At 33.1% G+C, this 24,472-nt stretch overlaps 1 protein-coding gene and 1 pseudogene across 1 annotated transcript in view; both read right to left on the minus strand.

Annotated features, from left to right (window-relative positions):
* Positions 1-24,472, minus strand: part of SPRED1 (sprouty related EVH1 domain containing 1) — a 102,465-nt gene that overhangs the window by 69,240 nt on the left and 8,753 nt on the right. The gene's annotated exons all lie outside the window — the stretch shown is intronic.
* On the minus strand, positions 19,054-19,172 carry LOC112469687 (annotated as a pseudogene).

Below are 24,472 nucleotides of genomic sequence, written 5' to 3' on the forward strand. Positions count from 1 at the left end.
TTTCAGATAAACTAAAAAATCAAAATTCATAAAACCTGAATTAGGCTACTTAGCATCCTTAACTCAAAAATAAACAAGCAAAAAACCCCAAAACAGGACAGGAAACACAGTAGGGCAACTTCATACATACATATCTAATTTAAAGACGTGCTTGCTCATTATAATTCACTTTATTAATATCAGCTGAATATTGATATTGTTTGATTATAGGTAATTTATTCATTATAATATACTATATAAGAATAAAAATGTATTTTTAAATAATATGAATTATAAATCTGAAAAGCACTGCTGCTTTTAACAAATAAGATATCCTACAACAGCATATCATCTAAAATGGCACTGACAGCGGTAGAAAAAATTCTAGTAGCATTTTATTTAAAAAGTGGACTGTGATAGAACATTTTTAAACAACACTGAATATGTGTCTGGAGTTGAGACGCACAGCAGGTGAGACTAAAAGACCTGCCAGCCAATTGTGCTGACACAGAGTAGATTTATTTAAAAGTATAAAGGCAGGACATATGCTCCTCTGAATCAAGCCTTCTGAGGAGAAAGTCTTGGCAGCTGCCAATTAACCAAAAGAACAGAGATCCCTTTGGGGATCAAAACAAAGACACTCTTGACAATGTGTCTGCTGTTAGACTAAAATAACTAAAATTTAGTTTCAGCACTAGTTTTTCTTAGTGAGATTTCCTTAACCTCTCAATTCTTCCATACTCAATTATATACATAGTAAATAATAGAGCAAAGAATTAAATGAAGGTCTGAAGAGACAGCCTATGCTTTTTTAAATCACAATTACAACTAAGCAAATGCATGATTAATATAGCTCACTGATTAAAAAAAAAACAATATTCACGTTTATATGCATTCATCTATTCAAAACAATTATTTTATCTCATTCTTTAGGGTTCCAAGAAGCTGTTGGACTGCTGTAGAGTAAGTTAAAAAGCAATCTCTCTTGCACATGTACATGCACACATATACCCTTGCCTGGATGTGGACACAGTACACAACTGCCAGTGGGAAATTTAATAGGATCCCTGCCCTGCTTATTAAGTTGTTTGAAGTGTACAGACCATGCTTCGAACCAAAAGAGTTTTAATTTTAAATAAAATTGACTTCATTTCAAGTTGGTTCTGGTTAAGTTACCTTATTTATCTCCTCCACCCCATTAGCTCTAGGTACACAAAATCCTTATAGCCACAGCACAAAGTGCCTCTTCTCAGAGTTCAAAAGTCCTGGAATTGAGTCTTACTGTCTGATTTGTCTGGCTTGGGTTACTGGATAAATCCCTTAACAAATTACACCTACAGAGAGTCCACCAAAAGGCCTGAAAGTGAAGATGGGCTGATTCCTCAAAGTAGAGTTTTTAACAGAAGAAGAATCAAGGTATGCTTGGCAATCTAAAATAACAGATGGCTATTACAATATTGAGGGAGGGAGCATAGGAGTTGATTTTTAAAATCATTTAAAGTAGGTGGCACGGGCACATCATAGAAGACACAAAAATATGCAATATATGTTATTCTTGCTTGAGCTGGAAGATTACTGAAGATAACTAGTAAAGGCCTTGGATATTCAAAAGAGAACTATTCTAGGCTTCTGTGGGGGGGGGGATATCATTAAATTGATATCTAAGAATAATTATATTGAAAAATAGGATCAGGAAAGCTTAGAATAGTCAGGAAGCAGAGATAGAAAGGCAGCTAGGAAGATGTTATTTGAATCCAAATGCTATTTCAATAATGAAGCCTGGGAATACAGCTGTGTCTTTATAAGAGAGAAGTAGCAGGCAGAACCCTAGATTTGTTACTTAAACATAATTTAAAGACAGAACGAGTACTATGAAAAGTACGAAAAAAAAGCGTACAAAAATACCGAGTCAAAGATAACCTCCAAGATTCTAAGTTTTGTAAAGATTCCGTCCAGTGGTGCTGCATATAATGTAAAAGATGTAGAAAAGAAGCTCTTGTCAATCTAGAATTAAAGAGTTCAGTTGTCAAGTGTGGCAAGAACACTTAAAAGAAATAACTAAAAAGCCATGGAGAGCTTAAGTAATTCAACACTCCCTGGCACTTAATAGATGTTTGATAAAAAATCGGATGTATGGATTGGATGTCTTTTACAGGCCAAATAATATACTAAACAAAATGTATCCAAAGATGAATAAAGTACAATCCCTGTTCTCAAATAATTTACAATGCGACTAACCCGAATAAATAATAAGGGCAATAATTTTTTTTAGCTGCCATCAGAGTTCAGAGGAACAAGTGATTATTTCTGGTAACAAAAGCTTCAAGAGTGAATCAGAAGGCTGTGTAAAAAAAAGTAGAATATACGACTGAAACTGAGCTTTAGGAGAAGTACTTCTTTTAAGGAAGAAGAGAGGAGTCAGTACTTCTTTTAAGGAAGAGATGGGAGTCAGAGAGCTTAAGATGGGTGAGAAAATTTGAGGAATAAAATATAATGAAAGCCAAGTCAATGATTTTGTCTTAAAATGCAAAAAAGAAGCCTAATTTGAATGCAAAAGTACTAAAGAACTGATATCAATAAATATGAAACACTCATTTCTCCAGCAAAAGAGATTAATTAAAACAATTCAGATTTTGTTAATATCACTTTGTTACGCCAAATCATTTTAAGATAGTCTGCATTTTAGAAAGGAATTAATAGCTATTAATACATGTTTGAATTTTCTCTTTTCATTTCACAGAAGATTCAGATTCAACCTATTCTAATACCTGTAATATTATCTTAGATCTTAAAGCAGAGGTCAAAACAAATATAAATGAGCAAATATTACTACTTTAAGTGCTTATAATACTTACACTGGTGGGGACTGTGACCATGTAAGTGGAACATTTAACACTCCACATTCCAGCAGCTGCCTAGAATGTAGGCTCAGTATTATAAGAATGTTTAGATCTTTTAGAGAAGCTGAAAATCCTGCCTATATGAAATCTCCTGATTTCTTAAATGCTGACTAATTTATACGCAGACTGGCTTCACCTGCTGTTTTAACTGAATGTTATTTTTCTTTTGTTTAACAGAAACATAAATTGGTTTTACCCATTTTCACCACTGCATGTATCTATTTAACTAGGAAACAGATACAAAATATACATAGCATATTTTAGGATCTCCTAAATGCAAACAAGAGCAATTAGCCAATTAACATGTTATCCTTAGTTCCTTAAACTAAATGCTACTTTAATATATTTTTTATTTCAAAGTGATGAATACACTTTGCTCTTAAACATGAAATACAAAACATAAAATCCCAACAATTTCATTTAATAATGACTACACAAGTGACCAGGAATCATGGCCAAACTTGTTCTAGATAAAAATTCTTCTGGTTCAGAGGTTCCTAAATTCACTTCTAAGGATTAGCTCTATGAGTACTGTCTGGAGAACTTTTTAAAAACACAGATTCCCACGGTCCACTCTCTGATTCCTAAGGGATGAGGCTTAGCAAACCCGTATTTTAAATTTCTGAAGTAGTTCTGATATATCGCTGTATTTGAGAACAGCTACTTATTCAGAATATTAGGAAACTATAAAACTAATTTTTAATTTGAATAAACAAAAAAGTGATCACTATAAAATTCTATTCAGAATAATTTCTTTCCTATCACTTCAGACAATTAATAGCTAGTTAGTCTAGTCTTGGGATTAAGATAATCTTTAAGTTCCAAAGGAAAGCACTAACACAGGAACTCAATAGTCAAGGCAAAAATACTGATTTAAGACAGCCTGGCAATCTAAAATCTTTTAATAGCTCCTTGCCATAACTTATAAACCTACACCCTCTTGGCTATCTCTCTTAGCTCACTCTCTCCAACCACGACAGCATTCTTTCTACCGCTTAAACAGTTTCATCCACCCCAGGGCCTCTACACTTCCTGTTTCGCTTGGATGTTCGCTCCCCTGAGATATGCTATTGGCTGCCTCCTTATGCATCAGCTAAGTGTCATGAATCCTCCTTAAAGTGTCACGCATCCTCCTCAAAGTGGATTCCTCCAATCTAAACTAGCCCCAACACCCAGCTTCCCTCCATCCTATTCTGTTATACTCTATTTCTTTTTCTGGTTTTATTTTCCTCGTAATGTTTATGACTATCTAAAATTATCTTATTTCTTTAGCTATTTATTGACTCTCCTATTAACAACAGGATTTATGTTCTGTGAGCAGGGACCTTTCTTTCCTTGCTCATTACTGTATTGAACAGAACATTACCTGAGATGTAGTAAGTGCTCACTATATATGAATTGTTGAGTAAATGAACAAGAAAGCATATAAACTCCCAATCTTACTCTCAATTTATTAATGTGACATATCGATGAGCCTCTCTAAAGACAACATGTTTTATAAAATTTTAGTCCTAAGCAAGATTAAAATAGGAAAATTTCAGTTCCCCAGCTTCCTCTACCTTCCTCCTCTCAGCTCCCTTCCTCACTCCTCTGTACTCTTATAGTTAGGTAATTTTTACCTGTGTTAGGTAAACATAAAAGACCCCAAGAGAAACTCTAATGACATAGAGAAGTGCAAACAAGGAGGTTCTTACAATCTAAGTAAAAAAACAGAAGATGTATAACTTTTCTCAGATATGTGTCATTCTGAGAAGACCACCTTGGATCTCAGAGTGATTTGTCTTTCTAGGAACCAGGGGCATTCTGAAGCCTAAAAGAGCTGAAGGATAAGTAGAGGTAAATTAGGAAAAGTAAAGGAAGGGGAAGAATGATTTTCCTGATTTTTTTTATACAAAGGACTCTTATTTCCTCAAGTTCACCCATCTCTTTCTTCAAAGAGTTCACTATCTAAATAGCATTATTAAATAACATTACAGACACTACAAGTAGCAAGAATAAAAATACATAGAAACAAAGAGGAGCAGAATCTTAAATATAAATTTGACAAACTCAATAAATTGGGACAGTATTACTTTTAGTTTATACCTCAAGATTCAAAAGCTAAAAGGGGAACTAAACTGGGACCCGACAGGCACTGTTTTAGAAAAACCTTACTACCTTGAATAATGCTTTAAAAACCTATAAACTGAACGTTACTTCTTGAAATAATTCTTGTAAAGAAATATTAAAAAGATGCTTCTTTACCATGGTAAAGGCTGCTAAAATTCAATAAATATTTCCATAAAAATTCAATAAAAATGTCCATACCTCAGAGAAATACCTGAGACATTTCTATTACAGTCAAATATAAGACATTACTGGGAAGGCTTTAGAAATTTTAAGAAATATGATTAAAAGAAGAGAGAGGAAGAGAAAGAGAAACAAAATATAAATATCGATTAAAAATTATCCTTATTTGCAAATTACATAATTGTTTACCAGAAAAAATACAAGGAAATTTTTTATTAGAAACATATGGACTTTCAGTTTCCAATGCAGCCTGTAAAAAGCTTGGAAGCCGCCAACTTGTGCTAAGAATGAGTAAAAAGCTAAATAAAATGAAAAATCAGTAACTCTTCTTAGATCCTTAAAAGAAGTGAAGCCACAGGGCCAATTGCTGCCCCTAAAATTGGAGAGACAGGCAAACAAATACAGAGAATCACAACTTACTGGAGCAGATACCCAAGAAGAGAGCAGAGACCTCTGTGGGAAACAGTGCCACAGTAGGGAAATCTGATGTTCAACTGACAATTGCTGGAGGCTCAGTGTGGACAACCCTGAGATAAAAACTCCAAGAAGACCCAGTCACCAAAATGCCCCAAACTTTTGTGAATTTTACGTCTTGGGAGTTCTACCAACTTCTTACAGTGAATATTGGAGAAAACCCCCCTCATGCTTCCAGAAAGGAAGAAGAAAAGAAAGCATTTTGAAATATATCAGAGTACTGTGTTTTTAAAGTTTGCCCTCAGCATAATTTAACCAGAGCACAACCTCCTGGAGTTTTAGCAGCACCTAATTAGTCTAGGGAAAGCGAAATACCCAACTACAGCCCCCTCCAGCCATCCTGTCATACCTAAGAGGGGTTAGGAAAGAAATAAAAAGTACTTGAAAATTTCACAGTCCAGAGACACATAATCAAAAAAGACTAAAACCTAAGAGATCAAATGTACAGCAATGTAATTATAGTTAACAATACTGTTACATACTTGAAATTTGCTAACAACGTACATCTTAAGTGTTCTTACCACACAGAAATAAAAAACGAAGAAAAAGAAAATGTAACTATATGCTGTGGTGAATATATTAATTAGATTGATTGTGGTGATTATTTCACAATGTATGCGTACACCAAAACATCAAGTTGTACACCTTAAGTATAAACAATTTCTGTCATCATACCTCAATAAAGCTGGGGGTGGGGGGAAGATCGAGAACTAATAAAGCACTTCTCATACCCCTACTCTTTATCACCACGTTACTAAGCACCTATTTACAGCAGTTCCAGTACATTAAGTCTGGCAATCAAGAAAAAATTACAAGGTATACTAAAGGGCAAAAAACACATTTAAAAACAGAGCATAACCAGATAGAAATGTAGAAATTATCAAAGCAAGAATTTAAAACAACTATGGTTAATATGCTAAGGGCAAAGTAAACAGTAAGCAAAAACAGATGAGCAATGAAAGCAGAGATGGAATCCAAAGAAAGAAACAAAAAGAAATGCTAGAGATTAAAAATGCTGAAACCGAAATTAAGAACGTCTTTGACGCGCTCATTAGTAGAAAGGACATGACTGAGGAAAATATCTGTGAACTTCAGGATATAATAGAAATTTCCAAAACTAAAACCCAAAGAGTTTAAAACAAAAAAAAACACTAAGACCTGTGGGAACACTACAAAATGTTAACATACAAGTAATGGAAATACCAGAAGGAAAAGAAAGAAAGAAACAGATGAAATATTTGAAACAATAAGGACTAAGAATGTACACAAATTAATATGAAACAACAAACCACAGATCCAGGAAGCTCAGAAAAGATCAAGCAGGATAAATGCCCAAAATGTGCATCTAAGCATACTATTTTTCGAACTTTACAAATCAAAGGTAAAGGGAAAATCCTGAAAGAAACCAGAGAAAAAAACACCTAATTTATAAAGATAACAATTACATCTGACTTCTCCTCAGAAACCATGTAAGCAAGAAGAGACTGGAGGGAAATATTTAAAGCATTGACAAACGAGAAAACAAAAAACACCACTGATTTACAATTCTATACTTTGCAAAATTATCCTTCCAAAGTGAAGGGGATATAAAGACTTTCTCAGGCAAACAAAAATTGAGGGACTGTGTTGCCAGGAAACCTGCCTTACAAGATGTTAACAGAAGTTCTGTAGAGAAAAAAATAATAATACAGATTAAGAACTTGGATCTACATCAAGGAAGATAACCAACAATGGAACAAGCGAAGGTGAAATAAAAACTTATTTTTCTTCTTAACTGATCCAACAGATAAGTGTGTTCAAAATAACAATACGTTCAACATGTTTACATGTACGTGTGTATACATATATGAAACAAAAATCAAGACATTTTAAATATTTTGAATATGAAAATGAAAACAGTTTGCTGAAATTTGTGGAATGCAGCGATAGCAATGCTCAGAGGAAAATTTAAAGCACTGAATGCATATATCAGAAAAGAAACATCTAAATCTATCTAAATCGATCATCTACAATCAATCTAAAATCAATCTTCTAAGCTAACACTTTAGTAAAGTAGAAGAGCAAATGTAATCCAGAAAAGAAAGAATAAAAATTAAAGAAATCAAAGAAATTGAATACAGAATACTGAATATTAATAGAGAAAATCACTAACACCAAAAGTGGTTCTAATAAAAGTTTAATAAAGTCTACCCAAGAAAAGAGAGAAAGTACAAATTACTAAGATCAGAAATTAAAAAGGAGGCATTACCAAAGATCCCACAAACATTAAAAGGATAATAAAAGAATACTATGAACAACTCTATGCCCACAAATTTCATAGCATACATGAAATAGATTGATTCCTTGAAAGACACGATCTGCCAAAACTCACACAAGAAATATATTACCTGAAAGGCCTATAAATCTACTTTAAAAATTGATTCAATAATTAATAACCTTCCAAAGCAGAAAGCACCAGGCTCACTTGGGTTCGCTGATGATGCCCCCAAACATTTAAGGAAGAAATTACACCAATTTTCTACAATCTTTCAGAAAATAAGAGAGTATACTTCCTCATTCCATGAGGCCAGTGTTACCCTAATAACAAAACTAGACAAAAACATTGCAAAAAAACTACAGACCAATATCTTTCATGAACACAGATCCAAAAAAGTCTTCAATCAAATTAACATTTTAATTTTAGTTAAATCCCACAATGTGTAAAAAAAAAAAAACTTATACACCGCAATCAAGTGGGAATTATCTCAGGTATGCAGGCTAATTCTTCATGAGTAAATAATCAATGTAATCTATCACATCAGGTTAAAGAAGAAAAACAAACAAAGCATTTGACAAAACCTAACACCCATTCAGGTAAAATCTGTCAGAAAACTAGAAATAGATAAGTATTATCTTGATCATCTAACCACCTACAGCTAACATCATACTTAATGGTGAGAAACTAGAACTATCCCACTAAGATCAGAAACAAGGCAAGGAAGTTCCCTCTCACCAGTCTTTTTCAACAACATACTGGATGTTCTAGAAATGCAGTGAAACAAGAAAAGGAAATAAAATGTAGATAGATTTCCCGACACTGTACTTAAAATTTCTAGTTAATGAAATAGGGAAATAAAAGGTATATAGATTTAGATGGAAGAAACAAACTGTCTTTGTTCACAGATGACACGATCATCTATGCAGAAAATCTGAAAAAACTGACATTAAAAATTTATGGAATTAACAAGTGATCATGGCATGGTTGCAGGAAACAAGGTTAATATACAAAAGCCAATCATTTTTCTATATTCTAGTAATGAACGAGTGGAATTTGGAATTAAAAACACAATGCTATTTACATAGGCACCCCTAAAAAATAAACAAAAGAGGCAGAAATCTAATAAAATACGTACATCTATAAAAATTACAAATCTTTAATGAAAGAAATGAAAGAACTAAATAAATGGAAAGATACTCAATATTCATGAATAGAAAGACTCAATATTGTCAAGATGTCAGCTCTTCCCAACTTGATCTATAATTCCAATGAAATTCCAGTAAAAATACAGCAAGTATTTTGCGGATATCGACAAACGGATTCTTAAGTTTATACGCAGAAGCAAAAGACCAGAATAGCCATCACAATATTGAAGGAGAACAAAGTTTAGGACTGACACTACTTCATGAGTTACAGTATCAAGACAGTATGGTATGGACAAAAGAAAAGACAAATAGATGAACAGAACAATATACAGAGCCTAAAAACAGACTCCATAAATGTAGTCAACTGATCAATCCTTTAACAAAGGCACAAAAGATAGTCTTTTCAACAAATGGTGCTGGAAAAACTGGACACCCATGCGCCAAAAAACAAATTTAGACACAGACCTTATACCTTTCACAAAAATTAACTTGAAATGGATCACAGACTCAAATGTAAAACACAAAACTATAAAACTCCTAGAAGATAACAGGAGAAAAATCTATACAACCTTGGGTTCAGCAATGACTTTTAGATACAACACCAAAGTCATGATCCATGAAAGAAAGAATCAATGAGCTAGACTTCATTAAAATTAAAAATTTCTGCTTTACAAAAGACACTGTCAAGAAAATGAAAAGACAGGCCACAATCTGGAAAAAAAAATTAGCAAAATATATATATCATAAAAGACTATTTTGCAAAATACACAAAATTCTTAAAATTCAAAAATAAGGAAAAAAACATTAAAAATTGTACCAAAGCCCTTGACACCTCACCGAAGAAGATACACAGATGGCAAATAAGCATATGACAAGATGCTCTACATCACCTGTCATCTCAGTAAAATGGGATTCCACTACAAACATAAAAAAAAAGAACGCTGACAACACCAATTGCTGGTGAGGATATAGAGCAACAGGAACTCTCTCATTGCTTGTGGGAATGCAAAATGCACTTTGGATAACAATTTAGTGATTTCCTATAAAACTAAATGTACTTGTACCATACAGTGCAGAAATAGCACTTCTTGGAATTTACCCAAAGGAACCGAATACTTATGTTCACATATAAACCTGCACATGGATGTTAATGGCAGCTTTATTCATTTTGGCTAAAACTTGAAAGATACCAAGATGTCTTTCTGTAAATGAACAGATAAACTGGTACATTCAGACAATGGAGTATTATTCAGCACTAAAAAGAAATGGGGTATCAAGTCATGAAAAGACATGGAAGAAGCTTAAATGTACATTACTAAGTGAAAAAAGCCAGTTTGAAAGACTATACACTATATAATTCCAACTATATAACATTCTTCAAAAGGCAAAACTATGGAGGCAGTAAAAAAAAATCAGTAGTTGCCAGGAGTTTGGTTGTGTAAGGATGAATAATATGAACACAGAAATTTTTAGGGCAGTGAAACTACTCTATGTAATAATATAATGGTGCACACATCACATCATTGTAGATATGTCCAAACCCGAAGAATATGCAACACAAAGGGTAAACCCTACTGTAAACTAAAGACTCTGAGTGATAACTATGTATAATAATTGATGAACCTAATAATTCTGATGGGGGATATTAACAGTAGAGGCTGGTCAGGTCATATGACTCTTGTTCAAAATCCTGGAAAAGCTATATATTTCATTCATGGGAAGAGGCCTAACCCTAAAGACTCAATTTTGGAGAAATAAAAAGATAAAATGTATATAATATGCCCATGAATATGGAAAAATTTACAACATGATGTCATCATGGCTATCCCTTAGCAGTATTAAGAGATTACCTTTATTTTCCACTTTTATAATCACAAACAATAAAACTGCCTAAAATGAAACAAAGCAAACCAAACTGTAATAATAAACATTTAATAGTAAACATTTATCTAGCTCATATTATCTGCCTGCTCTCTTTTGGGTGTTTGGTGGTTCGGAATTATTAATTCTGATAATAATCCTGCAAAATGGTGTTATTCCATATTACAGATGAGGAACTAAAGTTTCAAGAGGTTCAAAGTGACTTGCATCACTTGTAGGTAAGTGAGCGAGGATTTAAACTCCATGCTGTTCTCTGCAACTTAAAGAGCTGTGACTAGAAAGAAACAAAAGTTGCTCTCTACCCTCAGCTTCATTTATGTAAGAGTAAGAATATTTGAAGTCTCTTATCAATTATGTTTTTCATTTTTCTACAATTTTGTGAGTCTAAAATGTAAGCTCATATCTCTACTGAACAAGCAGGATTCCATAATCATGACACCCTCTCCTGCAGAGAAACAAATCTCAAAACATGTAATTCTATTTTACAGAGTAAAGATGTCCACTTTGACAACATATCCTTTATATAATACCCATTATCCCTCAATTCCGCGCCCTCCAAAAATGTTCAGCAACCCAGTACATCTCATGAAAATACTCTAAAACTTAGGAGACCTTTTGTAACTATGAATTTTAAATCAGCATCATGGTTTAAAAAAACAAAGACAAAAATGAAAGCAACATACTGCTAAGGCCCTTAAAACCTACAAACCATGGTCCTTACTTGGAAGAAATAATAGGCAATGGTGAAATAAAAACAACCATCACCAGAAAATTTTAATCATCATCAGACAAAGTATAACCTATAAACTATAACCTTTCATTTCAAAAGTTGCAATGAATAAAAGATTATACTAAAGATGTACAGAATTCATTTCTCATTGATATTAGGAAATAGGCATAGATAAGAATTTTCAAGGTCCAAAAACACAAACTATTCTAACATCATTTATCCATCTAGGTCAGTAGCTTCTACATGGGACACAGCTGAAAAAAAAATCAAAGACATTTTCCATGGCTTCTTTAACAGAAAAAGGAATGCTTAATGTATATAAAGTAAACCCACACCTACTCTCCCAAAAATATTATAATAGAACATGTATGGAATATTATGTACCATGTATATAATCTCGGTAATGCTGGCATCCAATGAAATAAGATAATTCAGAAAGCATCAAGGGTCAATCACTTAAAACAAGAAGTGAAAGCTTTTTCATTCCATAGGTAAATTTCATAGAGATATTCCATAGATAAATTTAAAACAACCAAAAAATCATAGTCTCTTTGCTCTCTAAGAGCTCATGGCATCTACTAAAAAAAGTATGTGGAACTGGGTATCAGTTTTACATTTAAAATTTTCAGGAGCTGCATAAACATAAACTGAATGTGTGTTTCATTTTAACCAAAAGGTTAATGAGGACTGACAATTTTTCTCCATAAATCTCAAATGATAAGGTTTCCAGAAAATGATCACTTCAAAACCACTATAGTATTACATGCATAAAAATTAAAAGCTACACAGATGATCAATCCTTTGTCTCAACTTGAAAATAAGCTGAAAAACTCCCAACTTCACGAGACAGTCTATTCCATTATCAGTCAAATCACATCATTAAGAAATTATCTTTTGTATAAGACAAATAGTTATATCCTTTCTCTTTAACCTCCATCCACTGATCCAGTTTTACTCTTAGGGACAAGAGAGTCTAAGTTTACTCCTTATATTTTATGAGGTTTTCAATTATTTGGAGATAGCTATTATTTTTCATTGAATAACTCTTCTCCAAACTCAAACTGACAAATTCCTACTTTTCCTCATCTAACTTACTTTCTAAATCTCTCATCACATTGGTAAATTATGAATTTATCATAATGGTTATGTGTGTATGGGAAAAGAATCACAACTTTTTAAATATGGATATTAGATGATGAACTACCATCCATTCTATAATTATATTCCTGAATAATGGTCAAGATTTCACCATGTATTTCTTTTAGCTGTAAGAGATGATAAACAATTTGCACTTATTCATTCTAATTCATTTGGTTTTGCAAATAATTGTTATTGCTTATAAAAGTAAATGTAGTTTGCAGGTCCACATACAGACTTATTAACTTTATGAATACAGTGCCCAACCAAATGTCCTAAACAATTAAGAATGAAACATCACAATATTTTCATCTCTTATCTCTCTTTAGGTAAAATAAATTTAATAGCCTAATTGAATTATAATTACCACCAAAAAATAACTTAAAAAAAAAAACAAAACCTGTGACAAAGATAACAGTGATTAATTTTGGATAAGGATATTGATGACTATTCTTTGCATTTTTGTCTCTTAAATTTCTAAAGAATAAACAAATAAGCAACTCACTCAAAAGCTAAAAAAACTATTTCTTGCCAAGACCCTGGTAGCTAGCATGGAAATCTAAACAATGTGCTTTTAGAGAAGATTTTTCACTGACCCGTTGCTCATGTTAATGAAAGGATTCTGATTAAAAGTATTATTATGCTTATCATACTCCCATAAAGAGGCAAATTAGATATTTCTCTTCCAACTTACATTGGCTACATTTTAGAAACCAGTGTTGATTACTGGTATCAATCATTCCTACAAAGGATGACGTCTCTAAATAAATTATTTCCCCTAATAGAGATTAGGGTTTCCAGGGACATACTATGAAAAAAAAAAAATTGGCAGTGGAGAGAACAGTGAAACAGCCATGAAGCCAAAGTTTCCACTTATAGAGTGACACATGTAACTGTAATATTTTGGGGCAAGTTATTTCATCATTCCAGGCCTTACTACCCTCATCCAAAAAATTAGAGACAAGATGCTACTTAATCAAAATCCTTTCTCATTCTAAATTTGATTCCATGAAATACCCAAGACTTGTAAAATTATCCCAGGTAGTCTACCATAAATGTTTGTGATGTATTATTTAGCATTTATAGTATGAACTTTTAATGTTTCTTTTCAACAAATTATTATCATCGTTTTACAGATGAAGTTTTCAAAAGTGCAAGATCACAAAACTGGTTAAGTGACAAAGCTGAGCCTTCAACTTAGGCAGAACAAACTCAAAAGCCCCCATAAAGGTATACAGAGTAGATTTGTTCACCAAGTCCTCAATATCAAAACTAAGGAATATTCTGAAAGCCTGAACAAAATACTTATATAACAGAAACAGTTATTTCACACAGTAAAACATGTAAAAATTGGATTTAAATTCGCCTTATGATATTTATTAAGCCTTATGAGCTTAGGCAAGTCACTTAATTTAAGTGTCTCTGCTCACTTGAAATATGAGACAAATATCAACTCAAGAAACTATTGTAAGAATTAAAAGCAAAAATATAAAGGGCTTAAGTGTGTTTAGCAAAGACATGTCATTTAATGGTTACATAACATTACGGATACTATGAAGTGACAGTGTAAGAGGTACATAAATATATGTAAATCTAAATACCACATATATTTATACACAAAATATAAATCACTAGACCTTTTAGATTCATGGATAATGAATTTACAATAGCCACATCACCTACCTTTATGCCTTAACTACACAGAAGGGAAAAGAAGGCACAGTTAACAAATTTTCAGCACAATGTCCCTCCAAAATATATATGCCCACACATACCACCAATGTCTAGCACAATGCCTCATCCGAAGCATGCATAAGAAATATTTTGAATCGCAATGACTATTTTGTTTTGAAATAGCCATACCGATGTTGGCAAATAACCTTAAATATTAGAATTAAATATGCCCTGTCCCTGCCAGAAAAGACAAATGATAAAATTAATGGAAAAGACAAGTGTAAGGAAGGATTATGAAAAGTAGAAAACCTGGACTTAGGACTGAGAAGGACTGAGGACTGAGAAGGCCTGAGTGTATGTATTAACTCTATCACTTTTACTTGGGTGTCATAAACAAGACTTTAAACCTTCTGCTTAGTTTTCTTCATTTGTAATTTTTACCCTAATGCCATGAGCACACCTAGTACCCGGATCATAGTTTCTAAATATAACTTTCCAATAAATGGAAACAGAGTTCCTTAGATCAATGGGATGACTCTAAAGCTGAGGCAGGAAAAACATGAGATGAGCCCAGAACACCTTGTGAAGCCTAAAAGGAAGTGCTCAAAAAATAAAGGAACATGTCAAAAGAGCACAGAAGTCAACTTGATGGGCTCCCAATGACCAAATCTGGGACACTGAGTAATCAAAATAATGACAGTAATGGATTATAATCCATTCTGACAGAAATAAATAAATGTGGGGAGAAGAGAACGCTTGTCTATAGCATTCCAATTAATAAATGTGGAGGAATGATGGAAATAGAAAATCACCATTTTGCAAATATCACAATTGTTGCAGGCAAGAATCAGCAACAAATAGTAGAAATAGTGGGCAAGTGTTTAATAGGAATTAGGATGTTTAGTCTCAAAATATCTCTCCTCAGAGGATGCTTATTACAAAGAAAACTTACCAGTCAGATATCATCTTATCCACATGATCAAAGTTCACATCATCAGTATGAGATATATCAACATCATGCACCTCCAGATTTGAAGGATGGAGACACCAACACTCTCTAGTATTGTTGCCCAAAATGCTTAACTTGAATTTAATCAAGAGTGAACATCAGACAAACCCAAACTGAGGAACATTCTACAAAACACCTGGCTAGTACTCCTCAAAAGTTTTAAAGTTATGAAAGAAAGACTGAAGAACTGCTTCAAATTAAAGGAGACTAAAGAGACAGGAATACTTAATACAGTAAGAGATGCTGCACTGTATCTTTAACTAAAAAAGGACATTAGTGGAACAACTGATGAAACTTGAATAAGGTCAATAAATAACAATTTTATATCAATGCTAATTGCCCGATCTGGCTATGTTAGTTAAATGTTAACATTTTGGAAAGCCAGTTGAAGAATATATGGTTGAATGGTAAAAGGCAATGACAGACCAGCATGTTTACATAACCCCTGCACTGCTTCTACCTTGACCTCTCATCCATAGACATCTCCAAATTTTAGTATAAATAACTGAGAGGAAAGGGAGAAAAATCAGTAGATTCAAGACAAGTTATTGAGGAGTTTAGAACCACAACTGTGTACCTCACCTAAAATGCTCCTTTGTCTTCCAATCAGAAATCTAGGCTGTTTGAATCATTTGTTTCTTAAAACGACATGTCTCATGCTCTTACATTAAAGCTTAACCCAACAGAGCTAATTCGTTACAAATTACTTGTTTCAAAGCTTTGCTTAGTGAAAAAAGGAATTTTTTAAAGAAAAAATTAAGTCATAAACATCTCATAAATAATATCATTCACATATAAAAGTTTATTTACACTGCTAGTTATAAAAAGACTAACTTCACAATATTAATCTGATCCTTAGCTGTTATTGACACTAAATCTTTTACCTTTCTCACACAATCTATCCTGCCATACAATCTTCAAAGTAACAATCTTCAAAGTAAATGAAAGACAGTTAAGACTGTAGCTACTTTGGTCAGATCACAAAACTATAAAGTTAAGCGTAACCCATAAAGATGCCTCCTCAAAATGTAGTTATTTTTACTTTCGATAGTTTTCTCACTCTTTGGGAAACACTATATTTTCCTCTAGCAAGAAATCAGTATGTCCAAGTCCTTCATCACCAAAGATCAAATCATTTGTTTCTAATATCAGACTGAGAACTCCTTGAGGGCAAAGATGCAGATTTTATTCATCTACATCCCCAAAGCCTACTGTCTTAACACCTCAAATATATTAGTTCTAATTCTTCTCCGGCATATAACAAATGCTCAATAACGTTTGCTGTAGCTATTTCATTCAGTATCTATGTTAATGACTGTGCCAAACCTAAGAGTAATGTAAAATCCAGAAGACGAACTAAATTTGACTAACAAATGATGCGATATCCTGATCTCCATCTGGCTGCTTCTATCAGCCTACCACTCCAACACACAGTGTGATTGATCCTTTTGTGCCCAATGCACTGAGACATTTAACTACCACTAAAATATGCAGCATACACATAATGGATTTGAATCACTCTTCCCTAAGGAAAAGACCTAAACACTGTTTTTACCTAAACACTTTAACATCTGAGGTTTAGATATTATCATACTTTGGCAAGAAACATGAGTAATCAGGTATTCATTACTGGGTCTAGCACTTTGTCATTCAACAATTATTAAGCAAGTAAGGTCACATCTATCAATAGAATTATAATTTTAAAATAGTATTTTATCTTAAAACTCGGTACCTAAAAGGTAAAACAAAAAACGTCTCTTCAGCATCTAGCAGATGAGAAACAAAGACAACTGGCTTAATAATGAGCTACTTAAAGGACATTACCTAGATATGATAAAGGAAAAAATTTTATTCAGTTCATGATGTGTACAAAAGCTTATATGGAGATCAGTATATATCCAAATCCGCTCCAGAATTTTTAACTACTTAATACTCTTAAATACTCTATTAAAAAATAAATTCAATAGAAATATACAAAGAAATAAACCATAATAAATTCTTTGACATTTTAATATTAAAAAAAGAGAAAACACAAATAACAGATTATTCTGAATTTAATAACGAACTGTATAGATTAGGTTAAATTACAAAATAGTAGAGCCAAAAATTCTAGAACTCATCTGAGCCATCTTACTCATTCTAGCAATGAAGAAACCGAGGTTCTATAAGAGACTGCTTTCTAAAAGAAGGCTGCTACACAACAAACAATGCTAATTCATAATATAAGGATAGTATAATCAGCACTCACCATCACAAGCACATAAAGGCCAAGAAATTGATGGGCAGGAGGAAAGGGTAAGAGAATATGAATTCACGTTCAAATATGAGCATTTGGAGAGGTAAAATATACTATTAGTTAAGAGGCTGGACTCTGCAGTCTGACCTGACCAAGTCTGTCATTTACTAGCTTAACCTCATAGAGCCTCAATTTTCTCATCTATAAATGGATATAACAGTACCTACCCAAAAGGGTGGTTGTGGGATTAAAAGAATTTATAAATTCATGTTAAGTCTTCAGAAGTATCTCGCACATAATAAACACTCAAAAATTTTAGCAAAACTCATTATCTTTTATAGAAAAAATGCAAATAAAGACAATAAAGTACAATTTTATACCCATTCTCTTACATTTCTATTAGTACAAATTAGAACTACATTGGGACACAATCTGGCATTATCCTGTAAACTTGAAAATTCACATGTCTTGCAATCCAACTATTTTACTCCTACATAATACTCAAGAGAACATTTAGCACATATGTATCAGAAGCATATTAATGTTCACAGTAATAATGCTCATGATAACGAATACCTGGAAACAACTCAAATACGCTAAGATAAGAGTGTCTAAATTATAGTTACTTCACACAATGGAATATTATATGGCAATGCAAATGAATAAAAAAGTATACCTGAAAAATGGATACATCTTAGCAACGTATTAAGGAAAAAAAATCAAATTCCAGGTGTTGACACATAAGTAAATAAAATATTTATTCCATTTCTTTTATAGAGTTCGAAAATAATGAGATGCTGTTTAGGCATACATATATGTGATTAACTCTATTTTTCAATAGAAATGGAATGGCAAACACACAACTCAAGTTAGAGTAATCTCTGAGAAGTCAAAGGAATATGATAGGTACACATTAGAGGCAGATGTTAGTTATCAATAATGTCCTGATTCTTGGACTGCACAATGAGTGGGTATTTGTCAAGTAAATAAAAAATTAAAATAGACTTCAGAGGTCCACAAACAGACCAATGATGACAGTATGAACGGAAATAAAGATCAGCCCAATTCTAGGTACCAAAGGATTTTCTTTTTATTGTAGTTGACATATGTTATATTAGTTTCAGGTACACAACATAGTAATTCAATATTTGTATATTAATGAAGTGATCACAATAATGCTGCCACTGTACATGGTTATTACAATATTATTGACTATATTCCCTATGCTTATATATATATGATGTGTATGTATATATATATTTTTAGGCAAGGCAATCCTTGGTTGACCTCACAGATTGCAAGGACCTTGACAGCTTACAATCCCTTATATTTTTATTTTTTACACCTACAGCACCTGGTCTTCCTAGGCAGTCTCCCATACAAGTACTAACCAGACCCGACCCTGCTTAGCTTCTGAGATCAGACGGGATCGGGCTTGTTCAGGGTAGCATGGCCATAGATGGACATTCCCTATGCTTTAAATTACATTCCATAATTTATTTTATAACTGGGGCACCAGAGATTTTTTAAAAAAGGATTGAGGGTTAACTATAATCTGCCTTGGAGTGAAGAATTAAATAATTCATGTTTGACATAAAGCAAAATGCTTAATACATGTTAGCTGACATTTTAAATGTTATGATCAGAAGTTATTACAGAATAAAACGTATTTAAAATTTTAAATCACTTCTCACTCTAAACCAACCTCTTCCCTTTTTGCCAAAGCAGAAACCTTACCTAAAAAAGACAGACACTGAGACTCAGCAAACTAGTGGCACAGCAGTGCTCTTGATTCCCTATTAATCCAATTTTTCTGCTAGATAGGTATGTCACAATATCGTTTTTAACATTCACTGCCTTCATCAATTTTCTGCCTTATATATGTAGCACATATATTATCCAAAAAATATTGTTCCAAAAGAAAAAGTTTTAATCATTATAGTCAATTAAAAAAAAACTATCGTAAGCTATATATAGTAATCAGATAATTAATACAGTAAAAATCAAATAGTATGGCTCCTCTACCAGAGACTGAGATTGATATTACTACTTTCTTATTAAACACACACATACACATTTAACTTAATTAAAATGCAAAAAGTTATTGAGAAAGAAATAACTTGCCAACTTAATTTAATACCATGTCTGTGATAAAAGTGAAATTACCTTACATACAAGGGCAAGTTCCACACTTTGGAAAAAGCTGCACTACCTCAAGCTAACTCCTTATTCAAAAAAATTTAACTTTCTTCAACAAATTGGCTAATATCTAATAGAAAACATTATTTTCAAAAATTTGCTGAGATTCAAGAATTAGAAACACTCAGTATCTGTACTATCCAATACAGAAATCATTAGCCGCATATAGCTATTTAAATTAAATTTAATTTAAAATTTAGTTCTTCAGTCCCTCAATCCATTTTTCAAGTACTCATTAGCCAAATAGCCACATATTTGCTACCATACAGGATAGCACAGAGTATTTCTATCATCACAGAAAGTTCTACTGGAAGAGATGCTTTAAATTGTCAAAGGATTCTGATAAGGCCTAAATGGTAACAAATGAAAATAAGGAAAATTTTAGCAGGAAATAAAAGTATCTTTCAGTAAATAGAAACATTTTGAAAGAACGGTGAGAGAATGAATTAAAAGCTAGTAAAAGTATTTTTTTTCTACAATTCCTTTAGTCTGATGATTTCAAAAGCTGAAGAGGTACTAAAGCAAGTTGGAATCCCTTCCCAAATAAAATGATAGGATTATTATTACAACTGAGGAATAGATTTAAACACTTAGAAAATAAGGTTAAGAAACTGAGGCCATATCTGAATGCATATTGGCGAACAGTGCTTACTGTGTATCAAACACTGTTTTAACACATGAGCTTATGAAAACTCTTAATTACATTACCTTCGTTAATAAAGCAATAAGGAAAGTATGCTCAAATAATGGACAGAATATCAAATCCATCCTTTAAAAATAAAGGGTCTTGCATAATGAATTGTCATTTACCAGCCCCTGATCACTTTAAAATGTTTAGGTTCTCCCGCTGCCCCACCTATATGATCTCAACATCCTTGTGAATTTGTTTTGTTGCAACTAATATTTTTAAAGGGAATTTTCCAGTTCACTTGATACACCACTCAAATTTTCGAACCGATTTTTACTATGCAGAAATTTTGAAACATCCCAAAATGTAGGTTATATAACCTATGAAGATACTTTATGTAACTTCCCAATATACACGTTATGTAACTTTTAACTTAGCTAATAATACTCCTTATACAGATCTCATTTACCTCTCAAAACAGGCCCAGACATTTCAAATCTAAGACCAACGTTCATTTTCCTCAGCTTTCTTCCTCTCCCTAAGGTTTAATGAAAATCATTTACTTATCTGTCTGCCTTCTGCTTTATCTCCCCGTTTTTTATTCCGATCCCCCAGTAAACCCCCTTCCTCCCCTATAAGAAAATCAACTTATACAGATAAATCCATTTATATATGCTTTCCATACAAAAGTAATTTATAGATGGGAAAAAGGTTACTGTCTTCATTAGCACAGATGCTTAGATAGGAAAAAAATCTGCTCTAAATCACATAAGTAAATGGAAAAACTGAGATGAGAATCAGTTTCCTTTTCTACACATCACTGCAGAGTTTTGTCTTTACAATACTTTTAACATAAATAACTGCACGAAAGAAAATTTCTTTTGTGGGTAATTTCTTATCATTTTCCAAGTTTCCTACAATGTGATTATATTTTCATATTTCAAGAAGTTTATATTAATCTTTGCTGAATCTGTATGTTCCTACTTTTTGTTTGAAAATGGCAACCACTGTAATTACACTGCACAATCCTACGCTTGTCTCAGGAGCACACCCTGGATGCATTCCAAATGCTACTTCTAGAGAGTATACTTCCTCTCGGGAATGGGCTAGGGACACATAATGCCATAGGACACAAATACGCAAAGATTTCATGGTTAAAGAGTTTCCATTTTTCCTTAGCATAATTAAAAACATTTCATATTAGAAAAACTACATTATTGATCAGAATGTAATATTCACATGAATCTTTGAGAGTTTACTAGATTTCAAAATAATTACATACTTTTTAAAGGCTGATTTTGGGATGCATTCTCTTATCTTTCAGAGAAGCAATGATGTAATGCTTATATTCTATAATCTAGCTACAGCAATTCAAATCCTCCAATTCCTCACAACCTGACCTTGAAATGCACTCCTCTGAGGATCCTGTACCTTTCAGTATTCTGTTATTTCATGAAATAAGCTGAACACAAATGTAATCTTCAGTCCAGTAAGAGATACATCCATAGAGGACTATATCCCATATACTGCACCATGCAGAACATGGGATTTTTAACTGCAAGAGTCGTGACCAGCATTATGTTTTTATATAGGAGTACAAAAGTCAGCCTATGTCATCACAGTAAGTCTAAGTTGTTTTATAAAGGTTTTCTGTGTGTGTGTGTGTGTGTGTGTGTGTGTGTGTGTGAATTCAAAATGTGCTCAGATATTAAAGTTGCTTTCATTAACAAGCTCTTAAAACCTATTCCTTTTATAACTAGTTGTATTAAACACCAAATACAAAAAATTGGCTAGAGCTTGGTCTTTGCTTTATAGTGCCTTTTCCAACACTTATATCTACCTCATCAATCAGTCTTTGCTCAGAACATGGAAGAAGGTGTTCACAATATAGGTTTATATTATTTTCCGCTTGTTGGAATTTTTAGATTTTAAGTTTTTTTTTGAAAACATGCTTTTTAACATTTAAACTGAAATACAAATTTTCCAGCAGGTCATTAATCCTTTTTTAAAAGTATCCTTTATCTACAGGCTAAATGAAAATGAGCAGTGATTATTTCATGAACATAGTATCTTTCTTCTCAAGAACTAAAAGTTCTTTTTAATATTCCCTTATCTCTAATCAAAAAAAAATGTTATTGGGGGAGAGAAGATTAAATTTATTTTAACATTCCTCTGAAGTAGGAACATATTATCCTGGTTTAACAGATGGAGAATCAAGCACAAAGACAGGTTACGTGATTTGCCAAAGTCTTAATGCAACATTCATCAGTAACCACAGGATCATGTTCATTGTGAACACCAAGTTAACTGTAGAAATTTAATTAGTGAATTTTGTTTTGAAAAGACCTTTCTAACCATATTAAGATTGGTGTACCCAAAGAATACAAAACCTTTCATCAAAGGAAATATAATTTATTTGGATAAAATAAGTCAACATCTTGGTTAGCCTCTCAGAAAACCTTAAAGTTCTTAATAAAATCCAAATTTAGATAATTTATTCACGTGTCTATCTTCCCTTCTAATTCCCAACATCTCTAATCCCTGACAGGGCCATAATTACATGAGATCCTATCATTTCCAATACTCTCAACTCCTCCCAGCTATACTCTTTCCTTTTCTTATCCTCCTCCCCAACACCTTCCTCAACCTCCAACTCCGAAATCTTTATTCCTGTCTCTTTAAACTGCAGAGGCAGAGGTCAACATTCATACTCCCACTCCAAGCCGTTCATCCCCCACACACATTAAGTACTTTGGCACTGGCTCAGGATTCCTCTCCACCTCAACTCCTGATACCAACCCAGCAACTTGAACAGCCACATTGCTGACCTTTTTAAATATCTTAGCAGATCCTGGCTCCTCTACTCCAGCAACCTGTTTCTACTTTAACCTTCCCTCATATGTCATCACGCTGGAGTCTGTGTTCTCTAATCAAAAGCTATCTTTCTATTTTTCCCACTTCCACTCTACATGCTCTTTAACTGTATCGAAACTTCCAATCCCTCAAAACAGCTGTCAACTCTGTCTACTTATCTACTTCGAGCTTAAGTTTTTATTTAAAATTAAAATTATCTAGTCTTGTATGAGGTACAGTATGGTATAAATATTCTGCAATTTGAATCTCAGTTCTATCACTTACTCCCTTGTGTGGCTGTGGGCAACTTACTAAACTTCTCTTGTCTCAGTTATCTCTATTTGTAAACTATTGTTAACACCTAGCTCACAAGATTAAATGAGAAGCAGTGAAACAGTCAGATGGACTCTTCTCCTGGGCCTTAAGGGCTCTACCAATTACCGGTCATTCCTTAAAACTTTTTTTCTTCCTCTCTAGTACTGACATCACTTCATCCAACAAATAATCTCAACTCCTAACTTCCCCCTGAGTATAATCTTACTTTGCTATCGCATTTCATCACTTCCTATTTTGCCTTTAACACTTTCTCTCTGAACTCTCCTACCTCTCAAGACTGTCTTTTGGTGTCTCTTCTTACTCTCCCTTAAAAATGCTGCTGTTAATCACTATTCAACTTTCCATTACTACTTAATATTCTCCTTCGGCAATTTACCACTAGCTTTCAACTATCACATATGCTGAAGATATCACCTTTAACTCTACCCTCTTATCCTTCTTTGGGCACCAAAACTATAATTAAAACACCTTATGGGGACATTTTCTACCCTGATACCTAGTGGCATCCACAATTTAAAAGATCAAAATTGCGTTATTTTCCCCTTAAAAGCCTTCTTTGCCTTTTCCCATTTCATGTAAGCTTCATAGCAGCCCAAATTTAAAATGTTGAAGTCATCCCACACTCTTCCTACTCTTTCCTTCATATCCAGTCATGTAATCACACTAATTGTAAATCTCAACTGCCCTACAAATTCATCCTCAATAATTCCAAATGCACTATTTCCAGCTGTTTTTTTTACCATAA

Source organism: Pteropus alecto, unplaced genomic scaffold (assembly GCF_000325575.1).
Source record: "Pteropus alecto unplaced genomic scaffold, ASM32557v1 scaffold86, whole genome shotgun sequence".
Taxonomy (NCBI): Eukaryota; Metazoa; Chordata; class Mammalia; order Chiroptera; family Pteropodidae; genus Pteropus; species Pteropus alecto.